Below are 26,434 nucleotides of genomic sequence, written 5' to 3'. Positions count from 1 at the left end.
TTCGAAAACAAAGAGTAGAACAGAACGGGCTTATGTGATAGTGTCACTGTAATGAACAACCGTGCTGCTCCTGTATCTCCCTCACACTGTGCCGTGTGGCTGATGTTTTCACTGATGTGTCACGTATCTTACTTCCACCCACGTTATACAATTAGCATCTGCTTGTGTATTTTGAAATATCTTTTGTACTAGGTGTCACGGAACCCTCTGGAACTTTCATTACGCACACCTGGCCCCTATTCCCACTGATTGTATTTGTATATATATGCCCTTTGGTTTCCATTGGGCGGTCGATTATTGTTACTATGTCCGTTGGTGGTGTGAGTACCTATGCGTTGGTGCTATACTATATGTCGTGTATTACGGGTATCGTCCCGTGGCGTTCAACGAGGTTTACCCTCGCTCTTTTGTTTGGGTACAACCCAGTGTTTTTGTATATGTGTTTGTTTGGGGTGTATTAAAAACCCCTATTGTGTTTTCCGGCTCCTGTCTCCAAAATCCTTCATACCAGCGCAACACTGGCGCTTTTCATACAGCGCTTTGAACTGCTGTATGAAATGTGTTACACCGATGAAGTTCTTACTATTATTATTTCAAAAATGGCTTAGGTTTACAGGATCGTGTTAGTTAAATGTATTACAGATCCTCAATCGTCCACATTAGGTGGAGTGTATATACACTACCGTTCAAAAGTTTGGGGTCATTTAGAAATGTCCTTGTTTTTTTTATACATTCCCGACAACATATTCATTGAAAAAAATCGTTTTTTTTTCATGAGGGAAACCTCATACTGTATTTCCTGTCATAGTGGCATCCCATGACCACCTGGTAAGAGATTAAATGACAGCTATACACTGCTATTGAGTTTCTATAGTCTAAGCAAAACCATTGAAAACCACTCACAATATTTACAATGCTTTGGGCTGAGGTGGCACCACTATCTCGCTCTCTCTTACCCTCTCTCACCTCTCTTTCCCCTTCTCTCTATCTTTATTTCTCTCTCTCTTTCCCGCTCTGCCCTCTCTCTCTTTCTTTCCCCCCCTCGCTCTCTTCCCCACTCTCTCCTCTCTCTATCTCTCTTTCCCATTCTGTCTCTTTCTCTCTCTCTCTCTCTCTCTTTCCCTCTCTCCTCTCTCTCTCTCCCTCCCTCCCCTCTCTCGCTCTCTCTCGCTCTCTCTCTCTCTCTCTCTCTCTCTCTCTTGCCCTCTCCCTCTTTCCCCCTCTCTCTCTCTCTCTCCCCTCTCCCTCTCATCTCTCTCTTTCCCACTTCTTGCTCCCTCTTATTCTCCCATGGTTTCAGTCAGGAGAAGAGGAGGATGGCTGGAACCGATAAAAATGTTTCTCCCCAGAGTCCTCCAGTAACTGACTTGACTCTCTCTGTGCTGTCCAGACAGACATTCAATCTCAGTGGCCCTTTACGAAAAGAACTCTCATGCTCTCCCTGCTTTCCTTTAGAAGCGCTGAATGTCAGGAGCCTTTATTACACGGGTGTGGGGGATCTCCAAGCGGGTCCCGGCCTCTTCCTGGCCCTCCCCTTCCCTTCAGCTAACTTCTAAGTGACATATCAGTGTGTGGTGCAAGGCGAGCCGGTGGCAAGAGGAGGTAATTTCGCACCCTGCTAGCTATCAACCTATACTGAACTTTAAACCAGCTTCACTTACACTATGGGCAGGTTGTTTCATTTGAGGGACCAGGTCTTCTAAAGTGCTTCCCTATGCCCAAACTATTCTCTGTATTAGTTCCTCTCCACAGATGGAATAGCAAATAGCCTGCCAGTTTCCCTAGTTGTGCTCACCAGTCCAATTGCCTGCTAAAGTCTATTCTGGTCCTGCGGTCTCATCTTGAGGTATGATGAAATAACCCATAGCCTGTGTAGATATCAGTGAGTAATGTATCATATCATCACCCTCTGTTGGTTTGCTAAATCGTTTGAGACATACGTATGTAGCTAGCTAATGATGACTGTTATGTATACTGTTATGTATCTAATTAACGTTTCAAAGATATTCAATGAACGTTTTGATTTCGATACAGGACAGCCTTTATGCAGTATGCAAGAAACTATTTATAGACTTGAAGCTCGGTTTGAAGCACAGGCATTTCCACAACAAAAACAAAACATAGAAATCCCTCATAAGATAAAAAATCATGACAATCTACCAGGGTGGTTCGTCAATCACTTATAGGCAACGCTCCAAGCCCCTTACACTACGCATTTCCAATGTATTTAACATTCATGCAAACACATGAATATGATCATCCTGCTAGCTCTCCACATTTACATTTAAGTCATTTAGCAGACGCTCTTATCCAGAGCGACTTACAAATTGGAAAGTTCATACATTTTCATCCTGGTCCCCCCGTGGGAATTGAACCCTGGTCCCTCCGTGGGAATTGAACCCACAACCCTGGCGTTGCAAGCGCCATGCTCTACCAACTGAGCCACACGAGACCTCTCCCATGGTGACTGAGTGAGTTATACCGTTTCATGAGCAGATCCCAGGGAAAGCGTATCATAGAACATGCAATATTACCAGCGCCAATGAATTTTCAAACCCTCTCTCAGATTAACATTTAATGGAGGATCTCAAGCTTAAATGTGACTAGCAAAGCCTTACTCATACTATTCTCAATAGGCAAGGGTATTAGGCCTATACATTAGAATTGGAATTTCAAAAGCTGGATGAATTTACAACTGCTATTTGTACCACTATTTCTTCCCCCTAATTGATAACACCAAGCACCTTATATTAAATCAATGATCCTCTGTTCGGTATAGCTGTTAGCCTGACATTACATCTAGCGTTCAAACACTTTTTATTCTTCAGAATAGTACATCGTTATCCTCCTTAACTTACAATAGCCTAATGTAATATGGATCTAACAATAACAATTTGAGTCAATTGGGGATATTTTCCCTTGAACTATGTAGCAACATCAAAGCTTCATACCCATGTTTTCATGCTATATTACAGTCGTGTGCCATGGGCAGTTTGAGGCATGTACGAGGCATAAATGCACGTAGAAAGAAACCAATTACCAGCCACACAGTTTGCTGATTACATTTCATATGCTCTATACCTCAGAGTATTGAATGAGAACATTGTCAAATGTACTAGCTAGTGGGCCATCTATAAAGTGAGACGCCACTGCTTACTGCAGATTGCTGTGCATGGTGGTGACTATGCATCAGTCAACAATAAAGCAGAAACAACATTTAGCATCCGTATTCTGGGCCTTGGGCCATGTAACACCTGTGTCGCATCCCGAACGGCACCCTATCCCCTGCATAGTGCGCTACTTTTGGCCAGGGCCGTATTGGCGTTGGTCAAAAGTAGCGCACTATGTAGGGAATAGGGTGCCATTTGGTACAGACCCCAGAGAATGGATAAATAATCCCCCCTCAGACTTTGGAGAGGTTCGTATTTACAGTCGGGGTGACAGCTAATTCAGGAATATATGCCACAGCCCATCAGCGGAGGTCAGTCCAGCAGTGTCTTATTAAATGTCATCGCACTGCACACAATATTGTGTGTGTGTGTGTGTGTGCATGCGTGCGTGCGTGTGTACGCATGTGTGTGCACTGGCATGTGTGTGTTACAAACAAATTGTAACAGGAAGGAAGGAAGGAAGGAAGGAAGGAAGGAAGGAAGGAAGGAAGGAAGGAAGGAAGGAAGGAAGGAAGGAAGGAAGGAAGGAAGGAAGGTGTCGTGTCTTTGGCTATGCCAGATTAATTGCTATGACATGCTATTCTATAAAATAATTTCTCCGTAATTAATATTACCTGATTGAACTAATCATGTAAACGTAATTAACTAGAGAGGGACACCACGAAAGAATATTTATAGAGCTGTTATCTTCCGAATAAACTCTTAAAGATTCAGTAATATTTTACATCCATAACAGTCACATTAATCGTCATTTTATTCAGTCTCATCTGAAAGTGGTAAATCCTTGGTTATCTGCAAGAATCCTGGCTAACAAGTTGAATCAGCAATGCAAAATTGGGTTTAATTATTTATTTACTAAATACCTAACTAATCACACAGAAACACACATACACAATTAAATCATAACTTGATTACAAAGTGCCGTCATAAAGAAAAACGTCCCTAGCGGGCGAAATAGATATGACAGCTTGTTACACAAAGAAAAGGGGCTGAGTTTTAGGGAAAGGGCGGGAGACTGGGACAGGGCCGAAGCTGTGCTATCGTAAATACAGTATCTTATGCATTCTAAATTACCGCCCATTTGAAAAAGGAAAATGCAATAAATATTTACTCTGAGCTGCGCTTCAGTAGGTTGGTGGTAGATGGAAGACCGTATCGCCAACCCGAGTCCTCTGTCCTTTGAAGAATGTCTCTGGTGGTCACTGGATACGTTGGAGTAACGTCTTGTGTAGTAGACGGGATACTCTGACTGTCCTTCCTAACCTACGTTTGTAGCAGCTGTTGCTAACTCAACGGCTAGGAGGTATCACTTCTGTAGTGAATACGAGTTCAAAGTTCATACCATTTACAACCAAAGTCCATGCTGATGTTGGCTTAGTTCTGTAGTTATTATCTGAACTATTCTGACATCGGATCGTCATCCTAAATGTACCCGGAACAGGAAGTTATATTTTTGTCAATGGCTTTTATAGTGGAGGGAGAGGGGTGTGTCTGAAAAGTTTATAACCCATGTCTCTTCACAGGGGCGGGCCCCTAGTTGAGCAGAAGCCCAAATTTATGAAGATCCAAATCTCTCATTTGGAAGCTAAAATTACATTTAATCTCCTCACAAATAATTTCATATTCAAACATTTGAATTAAACAACAATTCCATGTGAATCCGATACCTGTGACGTTTAGACTTTCCACAGTAGAGTTTATGTCATTCTATCATTGATGAGAATGTGTCAGAGGGCAACCGCACTGACATAATATACCTTAAGTACCACCGCATATGTTCAGTTGGTCGGATTACCAGAATATAGTTCATTTCCCCCCACTTCTGATGTTCCCAGAATCTCTATGTTAACCAAGGGGTTTTCTTATGTCACATCAGTTATAGTAGGGAGAGGGAAAAGGGGGGAAAGAGGTATTTATGACTGTCATAAACCTACCCCTAGGCCAACGTCATGACAGAAGGAAGGAAGGAAGGAAGGAAGGAAGGAAGGAAGGAAGGAAGGAAGGAAGGAAGGAAGGAAGGAAGGAAGGAAGGACAGCTGTTCTGATGTGTATCGGTGCCATCTACAGTATGCCCACTGGTCAGGCAGGCAGGCAGGCAGGCTCAATATTTTGGCTCTTGCCGAGACGGCTGTAGAAATCTGGCCCAGATTTCAAGCCGAACAGGGAGCATCATTTCACTCTCCATTCCAAAGTTGCCGCAATGCATATTTCATGAACCCTCTGAATTAAAAGGCAAAGATTAGATATTTGATGACAGATTATCTGAGCCAAGAACATTGCATAGCTGAATGATGTAGTACATGAAGAACTCTTCTCCCTAGGGTTTCCCTTCCACTGCAAGATCTGTAGAAACAGAATAAATGAAGTTCTCTCAATCATACAGGAATCTCTAGGAATCTCAGTTGCATTTATAGTTGCCATAAGTTTGATCTCTCTGGCCATGGACGCAGAACCAGTCTATGTTATCCTTCTACGTAACATCACTCCTGCTTTGGTACATTAACTCTCTCTCTCCTTCGGCATGTATAAAAAATCAAATCAAATGTTATTGGTCACATACACATGGTTAGCAGATGTTATTGTGAGTGTAGAGAAATGCTTGTGCTTCTAGTTTCGACAGTGCAGCAATATCTAACATGCAATCGAACAATTCCACAACAACTACCTATTACACACAAATCTAAGTAAAGGAATGGAATAAAAATATATACATATGAACTATCCAATTATAATGTGATAGTCTGTATGCAAACCCCATACATTAGCATTAGCCTCTACACCCCGGCACCAGCAGCGCAGCGACACCGGTCTTGAGGACAATCACAGGAACGCAGGGCGGGTCGATCAGGACCCAATGCAGCTGTCGAAGTTGCCGCGGCGTCTGACGGACCAGTAGCAGTGGCGTCGGATGGACCCGTTGTGGTGGCGTCGGACAGGCCAGTTGTGGCTGCTGAAGTTGTCGTTGGATGGACGCGTTGTGGTGACGTCGGACGACCCAGTTGCAGCGTCGACGGACGGGTCATTCCCCTGTCTCCCTCAATGGTCGATTATTCTGTCACATTGGCATAAATGTTTCAGAAGACAGGCACAGGAATGCGTAGTAGTTTTTTTTATTAAGCCCCAAATGACGGAGTGCCGTGTAAAGGCACGGGGACGAAGACCAAACAAACACACAACAAAAACACAGGGTTGTAACCCAAACAAAAGAGCGAGGAGTACCTCAAATAAATAACACTAGCGCCCAATGATTATGACACGGGACGAGATCCGTAATCATCTGCGCAATCCACAAGGGCACGAAAGCCCAAAACACACAGCACAGGTACTCACACGCACCAACGGATATAGTAACAATAATGGACAGCACCATGGTAAACAAAGGGCACATATATACAAATACAATCAGTGGGAATAAGGGCCAGGTGTGCGCAATGAAAGTTCCAGAGGGTTCCGTGACATGGTGGAACAATTAGAAGAAAGTGCAAGTCATCTTTCTGATGTCTAAGTAATAGAATAGAATGAGAACTAACTGAACCAGACACTTCGCATTAGCCAGACCAGTCTAGTAATAATGATTTATTTTGCTGATCATTATGTGACTGGATACTGAACTGCCCCAGACACGATCAATACCATTATATAATATCAATTAGAGAGAGAGAGAGAGAAAGAGAGAGAGAGGGAGAGCGAGAGAGAGGAAGCAGAGATATAGATTTGTGGAGAGAGAGAGAGAAAGACTATATCCCTTTCCTTGTCCTTCCTCTACTTTGCTCTTGTCCTTCAGTAGGAAGCCCATCCCATGAGACATACTGTAGGTGCAACTGAAACACAGTCAGGCACACAGGTCCACCAAGGCCTCGCTAACTTGTGGTCTCAGAGGTTGCCAAGATAGCACAGCATCCTAATCCTCCAACACCTTCACCTCCTCCAACCCTCATCCTCCTCCTCCCTGCCACCCCTCCTCCTCCCCCACACCATACTCCTCATGGTTTTTATCTGATTTTTACTCCTAAGATCTTGAGAGATAATTAAAAAATCTATGGACACGCAGGCTTTTGTTTCTTTTGTTTTAGCTTTTAGCACTAATTTATCACAGAAAGTATCATAATGATACGTCATTGCAACATGTCAGCCACTATTTTCCTCATCGCGCCTCAGCCCACGTGAAAAACACCCCATAATAGCCCACATAGCATACGAGATGAGTTTGCTCTCCAAATGTAAGGTACAGTGGCTTGCGAAAGTATTCACCCCCCCCCCCCCCCCCCCCCCTTGGCATTTTTCTTATTTTGTTGCCTGTGTATCATTTGATTTACACAACATGCCTATCACTTTGAAGATGCAAAATATGTTTTATTGTGAAACAAACAAGAAATAAGACCCAAAAAAAGAAAACTTAAGCGTGCATAACAATTCACCCCCAAAGTCAATACCACATAGAGCCACCTTTTGCAGCAATTACAGCTGCAAGTCTCTTGGGGTATGTCTCTATAAGCTTGGCACATCCAGCCACTGGGATTTTTGCCTATTCTTCAAGACAAAACTGCTCCAGCTCTTTCAAGTTGGATGGGTTCCGCTGGTGTACAGCAATCTTTAAAGTCATACCACAGATACTCAATTGGATTGAGGTCTGGGCTTTGACTAGGCCATTCCAAGACATTTAAATGTTTCTCCTTAAAAGTTCTTATGGCTGCAATCCCGTTAACGGGATGATATGACAACAGCCAGTGAAAGTGCAGGGCGCCAAATTCAAACAACAGAAATCTCATAATTAAAATTACTCAAACATACACGTATCTTATATCATTTTAAAGGTAATCTTGTTGTTAATCCCACCAAAGTGTCCGATTTCAAATAGGCTTTTCAGCGAAAGCACCACAGCAATTATGTTAGGTCATCGCAAAATTTACAGACAGACATAGTCATTTTTCCAGCCAAAGACAGGAGTCACAAAAAGCAGAAATAGAGATAAAATGATTCACTAACCTTTGATGATCTTCATCAGATGACACTCATAGGACTTCTTGTTACACAATACATATGTTTTGTTCGATAAAGTTAATATTTATATCCAAAAACCTCAGTTTACATTGGCGACATGTTCAGAAATGACTCCAAAATATCCAGAGAAATTGCAGAGCCACGTCAAATAACATAAATACTCATCATAAACTTTGATGAAAGATACATATTTTACATAGAATTAAAGATACACTTGTTCTTAATGCAACCGCTATGTCAAATTTCAAAAAGCTTTACGGAAAAGCACAATATTCAATAATCTGAGAACAGCGTTCAGCCACAAAAGCAAGCCATACAGTTACCCGCCAAATTGTGCAGTCAACAAAACTCATAAAAAGCATTATAAATCTTCACTTACCTTTGCTGATCTTTGTCGGAATGCACTCCCAGGACTCCCACTTCCACAAGAAATGTTAGTTTTGTTCGGTAATGTCCATCATTTATGTCCAAATAGCTATTTTTGTTAGCGTGTTTGGTAAACAAATCCAACGTCAGGAAGCGCGTTCACTAAAAGCAGACAAAATGTCCAAAAGTTCCGTAACAGTCAGTAGAAACATGTCAAACGATGTATTGAATCAATCTTTAGAATGTTTTTAACCTTTTGACGAGTATCTACCCCGGGTCCGGGAGCCCCCCCCCCCCCCCCCCCCCACCCCCACTGAGTAGCATCGTTAGCATAGCGTCACAATTAAATAGTAGCATCTAAATATCATTAAATCACAAGTCCAAGACACCTAATGAAAGATACAGATCCTGTGAATAAAGCCACCATTTCAGATTTTTTAAATGTTTTACAGGGAAGACAAAATATGTAAATCTATTAGCTAACCACGTTAGCAAAAGACACAATTTTTCTTTGTCCACCATTTTCTCTCTCCACCAGTAGCTATCACCAATTCAGCCAAATAAAGATATTGATAGCCACTAACCAAGAAAAAACCTCATCAGATGACAGTCTGATAACATATTCATGGTATAGGATAGGTTTTGTTACAAAAATGTGCATATTTCAGGTATAAATCATAGTTTACAATTGCACCCACCATCACAACTCGACTAGAATAAATACACAGAGCAACGTGTATTACCTAATTACTAATCATAAAACATTTCGTAAAAATACACAGCATACACTAATTGAAAGACACAGATCCTGTGAATACAGACAATATTTCAGATTTTCTAAGTGTCTTACAGCGAAAACACAATAAATCGTTATATTAGCATACCACATGTGCAAACATTACCAGAGCATTGATTCTAGCCAAAGAGAGCGATAACGTAAATATCGCCAAAATATATTAATTTTTTCACTAACCTTCTCAGAATTCTTCAGATGACACTCCTGTAACATCATATTACAACATACATATAGAGTTTGTTCGAAAATGTGCATATTTAGCCACCAAACTCATGGTTAGACAATGACAAAAGTAGCCCAGCTGGTCAGAAAATGTCGTGCACCATATTAGACAGTGATCTAGTCTTATACATAAATACTCATAAACTTGACAAAAAAATATAGGGTGGACAGCGATTGATAGACAATTTAATTCATAATACAATCGCGGAATTACATTTTTTTAATTATCCTTACTTTTCAATACAGGTTGCGCCAAGCGAAGCTACACCTAACAAAATGGCGGAACGTGCGTTTAACATTTTTCTACAGAACAACGATTTATCATCTTAAATATTTCTTACTATGAGGTGATCTTCCATCAGAATCTTGGGCAATGTATCCTTTCTTGGGTCTAATCTTCTTTTGGTCGAAAGATGTCCTCTTGTCTGTCGAAATGCCCACTAACGTTCGACCGGGACCCCGAAACGTGCCCGGCGCTTCAAAGTGCACAACAAAGCAATGCCTCAAAATCGCACTAAACGGATATAAATTGCTATAAAACGGTTCAAATTAACTACCTTATGATGCTGTTAACACCTATAACGAGTAAATACATGACCGGAGAAATATTACTGGCTAAACTAAAGCTTGGAAGGAGGCGAGTCCGATGTCCTTCGCGCGCCAGGCGCAGGCAGCCAAAGGAAGTTACTTCCGGTATTTGGTGATTTATAGAGGCACTGATTGCGCAATCGACTCCATTCAAAGCGTCATCACGTACTGACATCCAGGGGAAGACGTAAGAAATGTCTGTTTCTCCATAGCATTTACACGGACCTTTAAACTGACTCCAGATCAGGGGCCAAGATGTCTGAAATCTGACTCCCTATCATGAAAAGTGCTGTAGATTGAGTTCTGTTTCACTCCGAGACAAAATTCCAACGGCTATAGAAACTAGAGAGTGTTTTCTATCCAATAATAATAATAATATGCATATTGTACGAGCAAGAATTGAGTACTAGGCAGTTTAATCTGTAGAGCAAATTATGGTCATGAGAAACAGCACCCCCTATAGTTGCAAGAAGTTAACATAAATCTTGAATAACGTTCCAACCGGAGAATTACATTGACTTCAGATATGCGGTGGAACAGAGCTCCCTCTCATGTGAATGCGCATGGTCAGAGCATGGTCAGGTCATGATAGACCTGACTAATTCCTGTCTCCTTCGGCCCCACTTCACAGTAGAGGCATCAGACAAGGTTCTACAGACTGTTGACATCTAGTGGAAGCCGTAGGAAGTGCAAACTCATCCATATCTCACTGTGAATTCAATAGGGTCTTGGTTGAAAATCGACAAGCCTCAGAATTCCCACTTCCTGTTTGGATTGTTTCTCAGGTTTTTGCCTGCCATATGAGTTATGTTATAGTCAGACACAGACATCATTCAAACAGTTTTAGAAACTTCAGAGTGTGTTCTATCCAATATGAATAATAATATGCATATATTAGCAACTGGGACTGAGGAGCAGGCAGTTTACTATGGGCACCTCTGGGCACCTTTCATCCAAGCTACTCAATACTGCCCCTGCAGCCATAAGAAGTTAAACCACTCGAGTGTTGCTTTAGCAGTATGCTTAGAGTCATTGTCCTGCTGGAAGGTGAACCTTTGTACCAGTCTCAAATCTCTGGAAGACAAACAGGTTTCCATCAAGAATTTCCATAATTTCTTCAATTCTGAACAGTTTCCCATTCCCTGCCGATGAAAAACATCCCCATAGCATGATGCTGCCACCACCATGCTTCACTGTGGGGATGTTGTTCTCGGGGTGATGAGAGGTGTTGGGTTTGCGCCAGACATAGTGTTTCCTTGATGGCCAAAAAACTCAATTTTAATCTCATCTGACCAGAGTACCTACTTCCATATGTTTGGGGAGTCTCCCACATGCCTTTTGGCGAACACCAAATGTGTTCTTTAAGCAATGGATTTTTTCTGGCAACTCTTCCATAAAGCCCAGCTCTGTGGAGTGCACGGCTTAAAGAGGTCCTATGGACAGATACTCCAATCTCCGCTGTGGAGCTTTGCAGTTCCTTCAGGGTTATCTTTGGTCTCTTTGTTGCCTCTCTGATTAAGGCCCTCCTTGCCTGGTCCGTGAGTTTTGTTGGGCAGCCCTCTCTCTTGGCAGGTTTGTTGTGGTGCATTTTTTTTAAATGGATTTAATGGCACTCCGTTGATGGTCAAAGTTAGAGATTTTTTTATAACCCAACCCTGATCTGTACTTCTCCACAACTTTGTCCCTGACCTGTTTGTAGAGCTCCTTAGTCTTCATGATGCCACTTGCTTGGTGGTGCCCCTTGCTTAGTGGTGTTGCAGATTCTTTTGCCTTTCAGAACAGGTGTACACATACCGAGATCATGTGACAGATCATGTTACACTTAGATTGCACACAGGTGGACTTTATTTAACTAATTATGTGACTTCTGATGGTAATTGGTTGCACCATATCTTATTTAGGGGCTCCATAGCAAAGGTGGTGAATACAAATGCACGCACCACTTTTCCATATAATTATTTTTTTCATTTCACTTCACCAATTTGGACTATTTTGTATATGTCCATTACATGAAATCCAAATAAAAATCTATTTAAATTACAGGTTGTAATGCAACAAAATAGGAAAAACGCCAAGGGGATGAATACTTTTGCAAGGCAATGTAACTTCAGATTTAACGTATGTCGTTCAACCACAACACTTACAATCTGAGTTGTGGTGAACATGCTTCTAATACACCTACAGTTGCACTGTTTTGAGGAGAAGTGAGTGGGTTTGGTCTGAAACACTACATTGTTATGTATTGCTGATATTGACCTGTGGTGCCTGGATGTGTTTGTGTTTTACCACACAGTTAGATGAGATAGTCTGGCTGTCAGGCCTGCTTTGGCTGCACTATTCCACTTTCTATTTACAGCAGTGAACGCAATCTGTCTGCCACATCATCCGGGAAAAACACGCTGGCACCTTTACACAACGCTGCTGCTGCATGGTGTGTGTGTGTGTGTGTGTGTGTGTGTGTGTGTGTGTGTGTGTGTGTGTGTGTGTGTGTGTGTGTGTGTGTGTGTGTGTGTGTGTGTGTGTGTGTGTGTGTGTGTGTGTGTGTGTGTGTGTGTGTGTGTGTGTGTGTGTGTGTGTGTGTGTGTGTGTGTGTGTGTGTGTCTCCTGTATACTTATGTGGCAGGCGGCTTCAGCAGGAAAAAAGCATATACAGTATGTTATACGACAGGTCTCTCCTGAGCCGTCAATGGCAATATTGATCATCTGAATTAATTTCCTGTTTGCCTGAGTGTCAGGAGGACTTAAGTGAAGGCTCGCTGCCTGCCGGAGTGTTCCTCACCAACGCATACGGACATCAAAAAAGATAAACCTAATGCAGTGGCACTTTGGAGAAAATGTGTATACATATGATTCATTGATTTACCCTTGTGGAAACACAATTGAATGTCGAACTTCATAGAAGCACAGAATATATGTTTATTGGGTGCGAACACACACACGCATCCTACTATATGCCAAGACAAGTTGATTTCAAAATACATTTCCTGGGTGATGTCCAGTGAAGGCAGCCACTGTGGAAACGGTAGAAAGTAAAAAGGTGTCTGAACTGACAGCCTTGGCTTCTTTACCAACTCTCTGAGGTGTGCAGTAACACACACCTTTTGAGTTTCAAACTCTTTAGTGTAACACCTCGACAGTCAGAGGAGTTCTTCCCACCATGACTCAGAGACTCACAGTCCTGCAGTGCCTTTATCCTTGAGCTTGTGTGTGTGTGTGTGTGTGTGTGTGTGTGTGTGTGTGTGTGTGTGTGTGTGTTTGTGTGTGTGTGTGTGTGTGTGTGTGTGTGTGTGTGTGTGTGTGTGTGTGTGTGTGTGTGTGTGTGTGTGTGTGTGTGTGTGTGTGTGTGTGTGTGCGCGCTTGTGCGCGCACATGCGTGTAGGATTTCAAAGCTAGGGGTAATTTACCAAAGTTACTTACATTTTCAGTAATGTTTGTAATTAACATGTAATGATTTTTGTAATCTATGGTAACTTTGGTAAATTATACTTAAATAAAAAAAGTATTCATTCATATTTATTCATTTATTATATTCAAAATAGCCTAATTAATTTAAAAAGCATCTAATCAACAATGGCATTATTTTGAATTAACTCTTCCAACTATTGACCTTTTTTACAACTGCCACAAGTTTGGTGTTAAAACATTTTAATTATTTAATAATTTTTTCTAAGGGGTGAATCCGCTTTAATATCGCGGAAAGATTGTTGCTTCCATCAATGTAAATGGCTGCCTCATTTCCAATCTCCCATATATGTTGGGGGTAAACACCTGTATATGTATCCATATACATACATACATACATACCCATAAATATATATATATATATATAGATATATATGTATACATAAACATTCATACAAATACACATATATACATACATACACATACAGTGGTACACTGACGATTTTGCAGGTTTTCCTACTTACAAAGCATGTAGAGGTCTGTAATTTTTATCATAGGTACACTTCAACTGTGAGAGACGGAATCTAAAAATCACATTGTATGATTTTTAAGTAATTAATTTGCATTTTATTGCATGACATAAGTATAACATAAGTATAACTTTTTCGGATTTAAGTATAACTTTCGTATGACTGATGCCTTTAGTGAGAGGTCTAATGCTTTAATATTTAATTATTTCTGCCCTACCGAAATCATATTTGTTATATAAATAGGTAGGCCCTTTTAATTTTGTCTGGCTTGACATTCTAAATAAATATAATATATTATAATTATAATATAATCTAAAAAGCAGGTCACTAGGTGTAGGCAAAACCATAAGCAAATAGATCAACTGTGATATGACTAAAGAGTTAATCAGGGTGATTTTACCATAAATAAACAGGTATTTTCCTTTCCATGGTAGCAAGATCTTATCTGTTTTTGATCATTTTCTATAAAAATGTATTGGATTTCTTTTTGGGGGGATTTCTATACCGAGTATGTCCACATCCTCGTCAGACCATTTTATTGGTAAACTGTCACGCCCTGACTTTAGTTATATTTGTTTTCTGTTTTGTGTGAGTACCTGACAGAACTGTTGCATTTTGTTCCACTTTTGTTTTTTGTTTCAGTGTTCAAGTTATAATAAACATCATGAACACGTACGACGCTGCGCTTTGGTCTAATTCTTCTTCCTCAGACGAACATCGTTACATAAACTACATGGTAATGTAAAAGTTGAATTTTTTTGTGATCCAATATGTAATATAGTACACTTATCATAATTTAGTTTTAATCCAGAAAGGTTAGCAAACGTATTTAGATCCTCTATGAGGCTGTGGAGGGATTCTAATTGTGGTTTTAAAAGAAAACATGAATCATCAGTGTACAATGACACCTTTGTTTTTAAGCCACGGATTTCTAATCTATTAATATTATTGTTGGATATAATTTTAACAGCTAACATTTTGATGGCAATAATAAATAGATATGCCGATAGTGGACAACCTTGTTTTACTCTTCTTGACAGTTTAAAACTTTCTGAGATGTAGCCATCATTTACGATTTTACACCTAGGGTTGCTATACATAACTTTAACCCATTTAATAAGAGATTCTCCAAAATTGAAAGATTCTTGGTATTTATATATAAACTTCAGTTGTACTTTATCAAAATCCTTTTCAAAATCAGCTAGCAAAACCAGGCCTGGTGTCCCCGATATTTCATAGTATTCTATTGTTCCCAGTATTCCTCTTATATTATCTCCAATGTATCATCCATGTTAAAAAACAGTTTGATTATAATGAATAATATCTAACAATACCTTTAAAATTCTATGAGCCAGCATTTAGCTAGAATTTTTGCATCACAACACTGTGGTGTAAAAGGCCTTAAATTGACTGGATTTTTATACAGTTGAAGTCGGAAGTTTACATACACCTTAGCCAAATACATTAAAAACTCAGTTTTTAACAATTCCTGACATTTAATCAGAGTAAGAATTCCCTGTTTTAGGTCAGTTAGGATCACCACTTTATTTTAAGAATGTGAAATGTCAGAATAATAGTAGAGAGAATTACTTATTTCAGCTTTTGTGTCTTTCATCACATTCCCAGTGGGTCAGAAGTTTAAAAACACTCAATTAGTATTTGGTAGCATTGCCTTTAAATTGTTTAACTTAGGTCAAATATTTCAGGTAGACACAAGCTTCCCACAATAAGTTGGGTGTATTTTGGCTCATTCCTCCTGAGAGAGCTGGTGTAACTGAATCAGGTTTGTAGGCCTCCTTGCTAGCACATGCTTTTTCAGTTCTGCCCACAAATATTCCATAGGATTGAGGTCAGGGCTTTGTGATGGCCACTACAATACATTGACTTTGTTGTCCTTCAGCCATTTTGCCACAACTTTGGAAGCATGCTTGGTGTCATTGTCCAATTGGAAGACCCATTTGCGAGCAAGCTTTAACTTCCAGACTGATGTCTTGAGATGTTGCTTCAATATATCCACATAACTTTCCTCCCTCATGATGCCATCTATTGTCTGAAGTGCACCAGTCCCTCCTGTAGCAAAGTACCCCCATAACATGATGCTGTACCCCCGTGCTTCATGGTTGGGATGGTGTTTCATTTCTCCAAAAAGTACGATCTTTGTCCCCATGTGCAGTTGCAAACCGAAGTCTGGCTTTTTTATGGCAGTTTTGGAGCAGTGTCTTCTTCCTTGCTGATCAGCCTTTCAGGTTATGTCGACACAGGACTCGTTTTACTGTGGATATAGATATTTTGTACCTGTTTCCTCTAGCATCTTCACAAGGTCCTTTGCTGTTGTTCTGGGATTGATTTGCACTTTTTGCACCAAAGTACGTTCATCTCTAGGAGACAGAACACGTCTTCTTCCTGAGCGGTATGACGGCTGCATGGTCCCATGGTGTTTATCCTTGCGTACTATTGTTTGTACAGATGAACGTGGTACCTTCAGGCGTTTCGAAATTGCTCCCAAGGATGAACCAGACTTGTGGAGGTCTACAATTAGTTCTCAGGTCTTAGTTGATTTCTTTTGATTTTCCCATGATGTCAAGCAAAGAGGCATCGAGTTTGAAGGTAGGCCTTGAAATACTTCCACAGGTACACCTCAAATTGTGTACCTGTGGATGTATTGACTCAATTTCTGGAATTTTCCAAGTTGTTTAAAGGCACAGTCAACTTAGTGTATGTAAACTTCTGACCCACTGGAATTGTGATACAGTCAATTATAAGTGAAATAATCTGTCTGTAAACAGTTGTTGGAAAAATGACCTGTCATGCACAAAGTAGATGTCCAAACCAACTTGCCAAAACTATAGTTTGTTCACAAGAAATTTGTGGAGTGGTTGAAAAATGAGTTTTAATGACTCCAACCTAATTGTATGTAATCTTCCGACTTCAACTGTACAGTTGTGGCCAAAAAATTATAGAATGACACAAATATTAATTGTCACAAAGTCTGCTGCCTCAGTTTGTATGAGGGCAATTTGCATATACTCCAGAATTTTATGAGGAGTGATTAGATGAATTGCAATTAATTGCAAAGTCCCTCTCTTCAAAAGGAGGGTAGTGCTTGGAATCATTGTTCTTCCTCTGTCAACCATGGTTACCTGCAAGGAAACACGTGCTGTCATCATTGCTTTGCACAAAAACGGCTTCACAGTCAAGGATATTGCTGCCAGTAAGATTGCATCTAAGTCAACCAATTATCGGATCATCAAGCACTTCAATGAGGGCGGTTCAATTGTTGTGAAGAAGGCTTCAGGGCGCCCAAGAAAGTCCAGCAAGCGCCAGGACCGTCTCATAAAGTTGATTCAGCTGCGGGATCAAGGCACCACCAGTACAGAGCTTGCTCAGGAATGGCAGCAGGCAGGTGTGAGTGCATCTGCACGCACAGTGAGGCAAAGACTTTTGGAGGATAGCCTGGTGTCAAGAAGGGCAGCAAAGTAGCCACTTGTCTCCAGGAAAAACATCAGGGACAGACTGATATTCTGCAAACGGTACAGGGATTGGACTGCTGAGGACTGGGGTAAAGTCATTTTCTCTGATGAATCCCCTTTCTGATTGTTTGGGGCAAAAAAGCTTGTCCGGAGAAGACAAGGTGAGAGCTACCATCAGTCCTGTGTCATGCCAACAGTAAAGCATCCTGAGACCATTAATGTGTAGGGTTGCTTCTCAGCCAAGGGAGTGGGCTCACTCACAATTTTGCCTAAGAACACAGGCCTACCTAGGCCTACCTTCAAACTCAGTGCCTCTTTGCTTGACATCATGGGAAAATCAAAAGAATGGTACCAACACATCCTCCGAGAGCAACTTCTCCCAACCATCCAGGAACAGTTTGGTGACGAACAATGCCTTTTCCAGCATGATTTTCCACCTTCCCATATGGCAAAAGTGATAACTAAGTGGCTCGGGGAACAAGACATCAATATTTTGGGTCCATTGCCAGGAAACTCCCCAGACCTTAATCCCATTGAGAACTTGTAGTCAATCCTCAAGAGGCGGGTGGACAAACAAAAACTCACAAATTCTGACAAACTCCAAGCATTGATTATGCAAGAATGGGCTGCCATCAGTCAGGATGTGGCCCAGAAGTTAATTGACAGCATGCCAGGGCAGATTGCAGAGGTCTTGAAAAAGAAGGGTCAACACCGCAAATATTGACTCTTTGCATCAACTTCATGTAATTGTCAATAAAAGCCATTGACACTTATGAAATGCTTGTAAGTAAACTTCAATATTCCATAGTAACATCTGACAAAAATATCTAAAGACACTGAGGCAGCAGACTTTGTGGAAATTAATATTTGTGTCATTCTCAAAACTTTTGGCCACGATTGTATATACCACTTGGATCTGTTTTCGTAATAATGAAATCAGACCTTCTTGTTGCGTGTCCGATAATCTACCATTTATATAGGAGTGGTTAAAACATGCTAATAATGGTCCTTTGAGTATATCAACAAAAAGATTGGCATACTTCCACTTGTATGCCATCCAGCCCTGGAGATTTCTCAGCTTTAAAGGCTTTAATTGCATCAAGAAGTTCCTCCTCTGTAATTTGGCCTTGACATGAGTCTTTCTGTGCAGATGTTAATTTTACATTATTAAAAGGAAAAAAATCTAAACAATTAGCTTCGGTTAGTGGAGATGAAGGAGACTGAAACGAAAACATATAAGTACTTTACTTCCTCTTTCAAAATATAATTTGATGAATCATGCGTGACTCCATCATTTGAAAACAAGTTTCAATACATTTCTTCTGGTAGCATTTCTATGTTGAAGATTGAAAAAGAATCGGGAGTATTTTTCCCCATATTCCACCCAGTTCGCTTTATTTTTACAATATATTGTATTACACTGGATCTTTCTTGAATAAGTTCTTCCATTTCTTTTCGTTTTTCCTCTAACTTATTCTGTGCCTCTATGGTACAGTTTGTATTACTATCTACCTGTACTGTTAGTCCTTCAATTTCCTTTGTTAATATGGACTCTTTTGATCTAAATTGCTTTTATTTTATAGATGAGTACTGAATTGCATGGCCCACAAAGGCACATTTAAAAGTGTCCCATACAATAAGGGGATCTGCTGTACCTATGTTATGTCTGAAAATGTCAGTTATAAATTCTTCTGTCCTAGTTATAAACAAGTTATCATCCAGTAGGGTTTGATTAAATTTTCAATATCCTCGCACACGTGGAAATTCTGTAAAAGTAATATATATGGCAATTATGTGATGACCGCATTCTGTCCCCTATCAACACTTTTTTATAACTTTTGGTGCCAGAGAGAATGGCATAAGAAAGTAATCAAGACGACTAGCTTGATTAAGCCTCCGCCATGTATTTCTCACAAGGTCAGGGTATTTAAGTCTCCATATATCCACTAATTCCAATATATCCATGACATTCATGATTTCCTTAAGTGCCTGATGGTAATAGTTTGTAGTGTTATTTCCTTTACGGTCCATAGAGGTATTTAAGACCGTATTAAAATCTCCAACCATAATAATAGAGTCTAGTGTTGCTTGTAGAGTTGATAAATTTTTATATTTTCAAAGAAGCTTGGATCATCATTATTTGGACCGTATAGCTTAATAAGCCATATCTGTTCATTGTCCAATAACATATGTAAAATAATCCATCTACCTTGATATGATCTGTTTGGACAATTTGCACATTTGGATCAAAATTACTGTTAATTAATATCATCACCCCTTTTGAATTTATTTGCCCATGAGAGAAATATATTTAACCCCCACAGTCCTTTTCCCACAAAACGTAATCTAAAATTGTTGATTGAGTTTCCTGTAAACAATAGATATTATATTCCTTCTCTTTTAGCCAGGTAAAATACTGATTGTCTTTTCTTATTATCTGCTGAGCCATTACAATTATAACTGGCTATACTTAAAAGTAACATGATGATTGTGTCTATATAGTTGTACCATGATATTTGCATTGCTACTAAGTAAACCTGCAATTGGTCCCCACTATTCCATCCGCTAAAAGCCCTCCTCATCCCGAGTTGGGTTGTCATCCCAATGCCCGGCAGACCACACCCGACCCATCCTTTGAAGGATCCATCCTTCAAAAAGAACACACAGTGTCACCCACAGAACAGAAGCAGATCAACCAATATATATATATATACACTGCTCAAAAAAATAAAGGGAACACTTAAACAACACAATGTAACTCCAAGTCAATCACACTTCTGTGAAATCAAACTGTCCACTTACGAAGCAAAACTGATTGGCAATAAATGTCACATGCTGTTGTGCAAATGGAATAGACAAAAGGTTGAAATTATAGGCAATTAGCAAGACACCCCCAAAAAAGGAGTGATTCTGCAGGTGGTGACCACAGACCACTTCTCAGTTCCTATGCTTCCTGGCTGATGTTTTGGTCACTTTTGAATGCTGGGGGTGCTCTCACTCTAGTGGTAGCATGAGACGGAGTCTACAACCCACACAAGTGGCTCAGGTAGTGCAGTTCATCCAGGATTGCACATCAATGCGAGCTGTGGCAAAAAGGTTTGCTGTGTCTGTCAGCGTAGTGTCCAGAGCATGGAGGCGCTACCAGGAGACAGGCCAGTACATCAGGAGACGTGGAGGAGGCCGTAGGAGGGCAACAACCCAGCAGCAGGACCGCTACCTCCGCCTTTGTGCAAGGAGGTGCACTGCCAGAGCCCTGCAAAATGACCTCCAGCAGGCCACAAATGTGCATGTGTCAGCATATGGTCTCACAAGGGGTCTGAGGATCTCATCTCGGTACCTATTGGCAGTCAGGCTACCTCTGGCGAGCACATGGAGGGCTGTGCGGCCCCACAAAGAAATGCCACCCCACACCATGACTGACCCATCGCCAAACCGGTCATGCTGGAGGATGTTGCAGGCAGCAGAACGTTCTCCACGGCGTCTCCAGACTCTGTCACGTCTGTCACATGTGCTCATGTGCTCAGTGTGAACCTGCTTTCATCTGTGAAGAGCACAGGGTGCCAGTGGCGAATTTGCCAATCTTGGTGTTCTCTGGCAAATGCCAAACGTCCTGCACGGTGCTGGGCTGTAAGCACAACCCCCACCTGTGGACGCCGGGCCCTCATAACACCCTCATGGAGTCTGTTTCTGACCGTTTGAGCAGACACATGCACATTTGTGGCCTGCTGGAGGTCATTTTGCAGGGCGCTGGCAGTGCACCTCCTTGCACAAAGGCGGAGGTAGCGGTCCTGCTGCTGGGTTGTTGCCCTCCTACGGCCTCCTCCACGTCTCCTGATGTACTGGCCTGTCTCCTGGTAGCGCCTCCATGCTCTGGACACTACGCTGACAGACACAGCAAACCTTTTTGCCACAGCTCGCATTGATGTGCCATCCTGGATGAACTGCACTACCTGAGCCACTTTTGTGGGTTGTAGACTCCGTCTCATGCTACCACTAGAGTGAGAGCACCCCCAGCATTCAAAAGTGACCAAAACATCAGCCAGGAAGCATAGGAACTGAGAAGTGGTCTGTGGTCACCACCTGCAGAATCACTCCTTTTTTGGGGGTGTCTTGCTAATTGCCTATAATTTCCACCTTTTGTCTATTCCATTTGCACAACAGCATGTGACATTTATTGTCAATCAGTGTTGCTTCCTAAGTGGACAGTTTGATTTCACAGAAGTGTGATTGACTTGGAGTTACATTGTGTTGTTTAAGTGTTCCCTTTATTTTTTTGAGCAGTGTATATATATATATATACACTGTTGAAGTCGGAAGTTTACATACACTTAGGTTGGAGTCATTAAAACTCGTTTTTCAACCAATTTCTTGGTAACAAACTATAGTTTTGGCAAGTCGGTTAGGACATCTACTTTGTGCATGACACAAATAATTTTTCCAACAATTGTTTCAGACAGATTATTTCTCTTTTAATTCAGTGTATCACAATTCGAGTGGGTCAAAAGTTTACAAAAACTAAGTTGACTGTGCCTAGGCCTACCTGCCTCTTTGCTTGACATCATGGGAAAATCAAATGAAATCAGCCAAGACCTCAGAAAAACAATTTTAGACCTCCACAAGTCTGGTTCATCCATGGAAGCAATTTTCCAAACGACTGAAGGCACCACGTTCATCTGTAAAAACAATAGTACGCAAGGATAAACACCATGGGACCACGCAGCCATCATACCGCTCAGGAAGGAGACGCGTTCTGTCTCCTAGAGATCAACATACTGTGGTGCGAAAATTGCAAATCAATCCCAGAACAACAGCAAAGGACCTTGTGAAGATGCTGGAGGAAACAGGTACAAAAGTATCTACATCCATAGTAAAACGAGTCCTGTATTGACATAACCTGAAAGGCCGCTCAGCAAGGAAGACGCCACTGCTCCAAAACCTCCATAGAAAAGCCAGACTACGGTTTGCACCAGCACATGGGGACAAAGATCATACTTTTTGGAGAAATGTCCTCTGTTCTGATGAAACAAAAATACAACTATTTGGCCATAATGACCATCGTTATATTTGGAGGAAAAAGGGGGAGGCTTGCAAGCCAAAGAACACCATCCCAACCGTGAAGCACGGGGGTGGCAGCATCATGTTGTGGGGGTGCTTTGCTGCAGGAGGGACTGGTGCACTTCACACAATAGATGGCATCATGAAGCATGAAAATGATGTGGATATATTGAAGCAACATCTCAAGACATCAGTCAGGAAGTTAAAGCTTGGTCGCAAATGGGTCTTCCAAATGGACAATGATCCCAATATAACGCTTGTCGTGGTTGGAAGAAGAGGAGGACCAATGTGCAACGTGGTAAGTGTCCATATTGTTTTAATACGAAATAATGAACACTGAACAAAAACAATAAAACGACAAACGAACACTCCTGTACTGTGAAACAAAACACAGAACAGAAAATATAATCACCCACAAAACACAATGAAAAACAGGCTACCTAAATATGGCTCCCAATCAGAGATAACTACTGACACCTGCCTCTGATTGAGAACCATACTAGGCCAAACACATAGAAATAGAACAATAGAACAAAACATAGAAAAAACAACATAGAATGCCCAGCCCAACTCACGCTCTGACCAAACTAAAATAAAGACATAAAAAAGGAACTAAGGTCAGAACGTGACACCCAAGCATACTTCCAAAGTTGTGGCAAAATGGCTTAAGGACAACAAAGTCAACGTATTGGAGTGGCCATCACAAAGCCCTGACCTCAATCTTATAGAAAATGTGTGGGCAGAATGGGACAAATTTCACCCAACTTATTGTGGGATGCTTGTGGAAGGTTAGACGAAACGTTTGACCCAAGATAAACTATTTAAAGGCAATGCTACCAAATACTAATTTGAGTGTGCGTAAACTTCTGACCCACTGGGAATATGATGAAAGAAATAAAAGCTGAAATAAATCATTCTCTCTACTATTATTCTGACATCACACATTCTTAAAATAAAGTGGTGATCCTAACTGACCTAACACAGGGACTTTTTACTAGGATTAAATGTCAGGAATTGTGAAAAACTGAGTTTAAATGTATTTGGCAAAGGTGTATGTATACTTCCGACTTATACATTTATTTTAAAAATCCTGTTTCTAATTTTCCATAATTAGCTAGGATTTTTACATCTCTCCAGTCTCGCCAATACCAAAATTACATTATGGCAAGCAATTATTATATGAGCAAACAATTATTGTGAATCATCCTATATTTTCCCTGACATCTTTTACTCCCTAGCAACATTTGTGGGGTACACACACACCCACACACTCATATACACTCATACACACTCAACCCCTTTCCCCCACAACAACCATAGACTCACATTCTCAACAGTTGCACCATCCCAGAGCCCAACTCAAGAAAGGTGTTGATTTACGAATGCATATACTGTTGCAGCTGTATGAGAAGGCCTGCAAAACTGTGCAAAAAAAAATGGGCAGAAATGGGGCGATTTTATTAACCCTTGTCACATCCTAGATGATGGAGGTCAAATATACCCTCTTCCCCTGAAACACCCAAAACCTGGTTCCCCGTATTGACCATATTCCCAAGCATCTCCATGCAGTCAGACTTCTGATTTTGTGCCACCAGAGCCACAATAATATACCTCCCTCTGAATGTGCGAGTGTGACCCCCCCCCCCCCCCCCCCCCCCCCATGGGTTACTGCAGCTAGTGTTGCCAGCACTGCCACTGCCTGGGTGGGGGCACCCCACCGGAATCCCCACCGGCTAGGTACAAGGTCGTCAAGGTTCTCATTAGCAGCTTTGAGTATTTCCTTGTATATTATGCTCTGCCTTCAGTTGGCTTTGCAGGCATCTAATCAACAATGGCATTATTTTGAATTAACTCTTCCAACTATTGACCTTTTTTACAACTGCCACCAGTTTGGTGCCAAAACATTAACAACAAAGACATATTGGCATAGTGAAATAAAATAAAAGTGTGTAAAAAATATATAAATGATATTTCATGCTGAAACCTTCATATTAAACACCAATGATATTCATTAAGTTGATGGTTTATATTTAGGATAATGTTTTACAGCTTTGTCAATATTGTTTATAATCTTATTTTGTTATTTTCTATATTGTCACATGATAAGGCCACACAGAGGGCCGGAGTTAATTACAGACACCTGTGAAAATCTGAAGTACCCAAAACGTCCATTAAATGTAATCTAGACAAAATTCCTCCCAAAAACCAACATTCTGGTAGTTTACTGATAAACTTTCCAGTAATATACCCTCCCTTTGCAGTGTGTGTGTGTGTGTGTGTGTGTGTGTGTGTGTGTGTGTGTGTGTGTGTGTGTGTGTGTGTGTGTGTGTGTGTGTGTGTGTGTGTGTGTGTGTGTGTGTGTGTGTGTGTGTGTGTGTGTGTGCGTGGACATGTTTAACTATTCTTGTGGGGACCAGAAGTCCCTACAAGAATAGTAAACAAAGTAAAAATTGACCAGCTGGGGCCATTTTGTTAGTCCCCACAAGGTCAAATGCTATTTCTAGGGGGTTTAGGTTTAAGGTTAGAATTAGTGTTAGGGTTAGAATTAAGTTAAATATTAAGGTTAGGAGCTAGGGTTAGTTGTAGGGTTAGGGTTAGGAGCTATGGTTAGGTTTAGGGTTAGGATAAAGTTTAGGTTTTTGGGTTAGGGTTAGGGTTAGGGTTAAGGTTAGGGTTAGGGTTAGGGTTTAGGGAAAAATAGGATTTTGAATGGGACTGAATTGTATGTCCCCACAAGGTTAGCTTTACAAGACTGAGTGTGTGCGTGCGTGCGTGTGTGTGCACTCGTATGTGTATCCTGTGTACTGAAGTGGCAGACAGACAGTCATTATTGTGAGTGCTAGCCAGAATTCCAGGATGTGGAGGGGCAGAGGGAGTGTGATCCTGAATTTGAACAGGGCTCAATTTAAATGGATTTGTGAGTATTCACTGAGTTCAAGTGTAGGTTACAGGGAATGGCCTTCAGAAATGTGATGTCAGATGAAGTAAAACAAGCCATGTCCCACACGTGAGGGTTAAAGGACCACGTTTGCATCCCAAATGGCTCCCTATTTCCTATATAGTGGACTTCTTATGACCAGAGCCCTATGGGGGATAGGATGCAATTTGGGATCCATACCCCAAGTGTGTCCAAAAAGGTGCAGTTAGACCAGTGATATGATTAGTTGGAAGCCTACAGGTTAATAATACACTTCTTCACTGATCTGTCTTAGGGCCTGTCATTAACTCTGTGTAAATATATTTCACTGGTCTCAAAATCCAATCAAATCAAATTGTATTGGTCACATACACATGGTTAGCAGATGTTAATGTGACTGTAGCGAAATGCTTGTGCTTTTAATTCCGACAGTGCAGTAATATCTAACAAGTAATCTACCTAACTACCTAATACACACAAATCTAAAGGGGTGAATGAGAATATGTACATACAAATATATGGATGACCGATGGCCGAGCGGCATAGGCAAGGTGTAATAGATGGTATAAAATACAGTATATACATATGAGATGAGTAATGTAAGATATGTAAACAATATTAAAGTGGCATTGTTTAAAGTGACCTGTGATCCATTTATTAAAGTGGACAGTGATTGGGTCTCAATGTAGGCAGCAGCCTTTCTGAGTTAGTGATTGCTGTTTAGCAGTCTGATGACCTTGAGATAGAAGCTGTTTTTCAGTCTCTCGGTCCCAGCTTTGATTCACCTGTACTGACCTCGCCATCTGGATAGTAGCGGTGTGAACAGGCAGTGGCTCGGATGGTTGTTGTCCTTGATGCTCTTTTTGGCCTTCCTGTGACATTGGGTGTTGTAGGTGTCATGGAGGGCAGGTAGTTTG

This window comes from Salvelinus fontinalis, chromosome 7 (genome assembly GCF_029448725.1).
Source record: "Salvelinus fontinalis isolate EN_2023a chromosome 7, ASM2944872v1, whole genome shotgun sequence".
In the NCBI taxonomy this organism is placed as follows: domain Eukaryota; kingdom Metazoa; phylum Chordata; class Actinopteri; order Salmoniformes; family Salmonidae; genus Salvelinus; species Salvelinus fontinalis.
The sequence above is the reverse complement of the archived record's forward strand: the minus strand, read 5'-3'. Positions refer to the sequence as shown.